A 5,000-nucleotide genomic window follows, 5' to 3' on the forward strand; every position below is an offset into this window, starting at 1 on the left:
AGGCGGCGGCACGACAAAAGAGCACCGAGCGGCACGCGCGCGGAACGGGCTCTTTTCCCCCGTCCGCAGCCCCATCGGGGGGGGCTCGTTACGTTCCCTTCTCTCTGGCTTCCGCGTGTCTCTCTCTCTCTCTCTCTCTCTCTCTGTGTGTTCTCGGCTCACACGCTCGAGCCGCACCGCCGCCCGAGCGCTGCTCGCGGCCGGCACCCACGGGGCGCTTTTCTTTCTTTCTTTCCCGGCGACCGGGGCCGGCACCCCTCGCCACACGGCTTTTCTTGGGGTTTCAAGTCCAAGGACACCTGAGGGGCTCGCGGGGCCACGCGGCCGTCACACAGCCCGGGACGGTAAAGACGCCCTTGGCCCGGCACGGCGGGAAAGGGACGCCAAAACCTCGCCTGCGACGGGAAGCGAATTGGAGAGGAGACCAACCCTGGCCGAGCACCGGACACACCGCCGTGGGCTTCCCCATGACAGAGAAGCCCCGGAAGGAGCCGGCCCGCCGGGGGCCCTCTCCGACGCGACCCGAAAAGCCTCATCGATCGGGTTTTGTTGGTGTGGGGAGGAGAAGAGAGGAGGAGGAGGAGGAGGAGGAGGAGGAGGAGGAGAAGCAAACGAGCGTGAAGAACAGGAGCGACGACAAGGGCCCCGCGGCCACGGTCCTGGGACAACGGCAACGGCAACCCCAACGTGCGCGCCCCACCGGCCGACACCGCCACGGTCCAGGCGGGCAGCGGGCGGACGGCCGCGGGACTCCGCGTGCGTGCGTGCGAGCGGGGAACTCGTCCCCGAGAGACCGCCCCCGCGGGCTCGGCGCCGTCGAGCCTCCTCGACGCGCCCCCGGGGCCCGCCGACGCCGGCGGGCCGCTTGGCTTTCGGGACAATTTCGGCTGATCGCAGCGGGAGGAGCGCGCGGGGGGTGCCGCCACCCACCCGCATCTGCGGACAACGGTTCCCTCTAACTGGACGACAACGGCAAAGATGGGAGACGCCACACACCCCGCCGGGGGCCGGGACGTCGGGGGTTTTCACACCCCTTTTTCCCCTTCCCCGAGGGGAACCCATCCGGGAAAGCGTGCGACAAAAAAAGGTTGCCACCGACCGCGAGAGGCCACGGGGCCCCCCCAAACCCGGCTTTAGCGCCCGGCCTCGCGGCGATCGGCTTTTTTTTTTCCATCCCCCGGAAAAAAACAAAACCAAAAAAAAAAAAAAAAACCGGGGGGGAAACGGCAAACCAGGAGCAGAAAAAAACGATAAAAAGGCACATGGCGCGTCGCAGGACCCGTGCTAGCCACGGGGGCCGCGGGCCCGGGGATGGGGGGTGGGGGCGAGGCCCGCGCCTCTCACTCCCCAACGACACCACCGCCACCCACGAGGTTTTTCTCCCTGCCCCCCTTCGCTTTTCGCTTGGGGGCGGGGCCCGCACGCCTCTGCGGACGCTTGGCTTTTTCTCGGTGCCGCGGCTTAGGGCCGCAAAAGGGAGCGGCGGGCAGAAAGCCCTCACACCCCCAGAAAATACGGAGGAGACCGGGCGGGCAGACCCCCACGCTCTGCCCCGCACGCCTACAAGCGAAAGAAAACGAAGCGGGGACCCCGTTCGCAACCCAGCCCGCCGGGCCACGGTGGCTCGGTCCGCACCGGCCACGACAACTGAGGAAGGGCGAGGCGCCGCCGCCTCGCCCGCGCCATCTCTCTCTCTCTCGGCCCGGGGGCATTTTTCCCCGTCGCGTTCGGGTGTCCGCACGCGGGCGGGGCCGGCCACCGCGGCCGGCCGCCGCCCCTGAAACAAATTCCGCCCGCAAAAGCGCGGGTCCCCGGCTTAAGGCCGAGGAAGGGGGAACGAGGGCCACAACAACTCGGGGCGGGGGACACAACCCGGTCTTCGGGGACGGGCCGGGGGTGGGGTGGTAAAGCCTCGAACGAAGCTCGAGCAACGGTTAGACAGAGGCGCCCCCGGCCGACGTCTGCCCCCGGCTGCCGGGCCCACACCGTGGCCCACCGAGACCGCCAGCCGAAAAACAAAAAAAAAAAACTGCACCCCGCCGAGGGGGGCCCCCCGGCTTAAGGCCGAGCACATAAGGGACGAGGCGCCGCCGCCTCGCCCGCCAGCCACCGGCATTCGCTTCCCCGCCCCAGGGCTGGGGCGGGGGGGAGGGAGGCGGGACTGGACCGGAATCGGCAGCAGCACGACCAGAGCGGGGGGGACCCGCCTGCGGCTTCTCTGCCTCCTCCACGCCCTTCCCTTCTCGCCTCGGCCGCCCGCGCGGCAACACTCTCTCTGGGCAAGCAGCACACGCTTCCTCGGCATCACGACAAGCTGGCCCCCCCCACCATCGGCACGATGGGTAGCACGGGGGAAGCGGGACGAGCCCCGCGACTCGGTCCCGCCGAGGCGGCAACACACTCCCTTCTCTCTCTGGGCAAGCAGCGGCAACGACGCCTCCTCGGCCTGGCAAAACAAAGCTGCCCCACCGGCACGATGGGTAGCACGGGAAGCGGGACGAGCCCCGCGACTCGGTCCCGCCGAGGCGGCAACACACTCCCTTCTCTCTCTGGGCAAGCAGCGGCAACGACGCCTCCTCGGCCTGGCAAACAAAGCTGCCCCACCGGCACGATGGGTAGCACGGGAAGCGGGACGAGCCCCGCGACTCGGTCCCGCCGAGGCGGCACACTCTCGGTTTCTCTCTCGGGCCTCCCTTGCCGGCGGCTCTCCCCTTCGTTTCTCTCTGAGCTCAGCGCCGGCGACCGGCCGGGCGGCCGGCCCGTAGCTTCGCCTCCGGAGGACACAGGCACGGTAGCAGCCTGGGGGAGACGACCCGTTACCTCGCTCCCATAATACGGAGATACGTGTCCGAGGCCGCCGATGCCTGCAAGTGACCGTAGCGTACGTGACCGGGGCAAAGCGGCGGCGCTAGCCGCCTCCTAGCATGACGTAACTGGAGGCAGCTGAAAACAGCGACCCCTTGGTGAACTTCCAGAGCCGGCGCGGACACCAGGTCTACCTCGACCGCGGACACCACGTCTACCCCGACCGCGGACAGCAGGTCTACCCCGGCCTGGGACAACACGTCTACCCCGACCGCGGACAGCAGGTCTACCCCGACCGGGGGACACCACGTCTACCCCGACCGCGGACAGCAGGTCTACCCCGACGGGGGGACACCACGTCTACCCCGACCGCGGACAGCAGGTCTACCCCGGCCTGGGACAACACGTCTACCCCGACCGCGGACAGCAGGTCTACCCCGACCGGGGGGACAACACGTCTACCCCGACCGCGGACAGCAGGTCTACCCCGGCCTGGGACAACACGTCTACCCCGACCGCGGACAGCAGGTCTACCCCGACCGGGGGACACCACGTCTACCCCGACCGCGGACAGCAGGTCTACCCCGACCGGGGGACACCACGTCTACCCCGACCGCGGACAGCAGGTCTACCCCGACCGGGGGACACCACGTCTACCCCGACCGCGGACAGCAGGTCTACCCCGGCCTGGGACAACACGTCTACCCCGACCGCGGACAGCAGGTCTACCCCGACCGGGGGACACCACGTCTACCCCGACCTGGGACAGCAGGTCTACCCCGGCCTGGGACAACACGTCTACCCCGACCTGGGACAGCAGGTCTACCCCGACCGCGGGACACCAGGTCTACCCCGACCGCGGACAGGAGGTCTACCCCGGCCTGGGACAACACGTCTACCCCGACCTGGGACAGCAGGGCTGCCCCGACCACGGGCAGCAGGTCTTCCCCGTCCGGGAGACAAGGGTACCCCGCTGAAATTTGCCTCGTGTCCCGCCACCGGGCCAGGCCTGTCAGGCGGCCCCGGCCCTGGGTGGACCCAACCTCCCGGGGCCGCCCGCCACCGGGGTAGTCCTGTCGGCCGCCTCCGCGCCGGCCGCCCCCTGCGGCTTCTGACGCCGTGCCCGGCGGCGGCGGTGGCGGCGGCGGCGGCGGCCTGCCCCGGAGGCGGGAGACCGACCTGTGCGCCCCTCGGCCGTCGGGTAGCTTCGGCGGCCCCGTCCCTCCCGATATTGCCGCTCCCTAGACCGAGGCGTATTTTTGACCGTTGCTTTATTTTGCTTTTTTTCACGCACGCAGGCACGCAGGCACACGCCCTCACCCACGGCCACACGCGCACCCACCCCTTCCCTTCTTCTTTCGTCTTTTTCCCGAAAGGACGGCTCTCGCGTCGGGGCGGAACACCAACGCTTCGCCGGGATCCGAAATTCTCGGCCCATCCCATTTCCGTTCCTGCGTGCGCGGCCGGACGCCTCCCAGCCGAGCCGACGGGCGGCTCGCGGCCCGCGCCCGGCCTGCCGACGCGCTCGACCGGCCGCGGGGCGTCCCCGCCACGCCTGCGGGGAGCAGAAGCGGCACCGGCCAGCCGGCGGGACCTGGGGGCGGACAGCGGGGGAAAGGAAGCGGGCGGGAGGGTGCGGTGGGACGCGGCGGGAAGAAAGACGCCGGCCCCCGGCGTGACTCGACTCGAATCGCCGGCAGAAGCGGCGAGCGGGCGGGCGGGCGGCCGGCTCTTCGGCGGTCCGCGGAGGTCTTTGGCCCCGGGCCCGCCTCCGGGGGCTCGCCGCCGAGGCGTGCGGGGCCCGGCACGGAACCGCCGCTCCCGCGGCGGCGCCTTTCCGGGCTTTTCCCCGCCCCCTGCTGGGCGGGCGATGCCGGCCCGGCGGCCCCGCCCTCCGACGTCACCCTGCCTCGGCACCTCCTTCCGGGCTTGCCCCGCCCGCCCCCCTGCTGGGCGACGGTTCGGGCCGCCGCCGTCGGCCCCTCCCCGCCCACGCCCCGGGCGGCTCCTCCTCAAGCGGCCGGCCGCTCGGCACCGCGACAACGCCTGCGGGGGCTGAGGAGCGGGCCGACGGGGCCGCCGGCGGCCTGAGCCTCGGCGCCCTCCCTTTCCGAGGAAGCTTTCTCGCCGGCGCTCTCTCGGAGGCTTTCGCGCCCACGGCGGCTTCCTTCCCGCTCGGCCCCCGGCCGGCCCCG

Source organism: Cyanistes caeruleus, unplaced genomic scaffold, assembly GCF_971803275.1.
Source record: "Cyanistes caeruleus unplaced genomic scaffold, bCyaCae1.hap1.1 HAP1_SCAFFOLD_166, whole genome shotgun sequence".
Lineage (NCBI taxonomy): Eukaryota > Metazoa > Chordata > Aves > Passeriformes > Paridae > Cyanistes > Cyanistes caeruleus.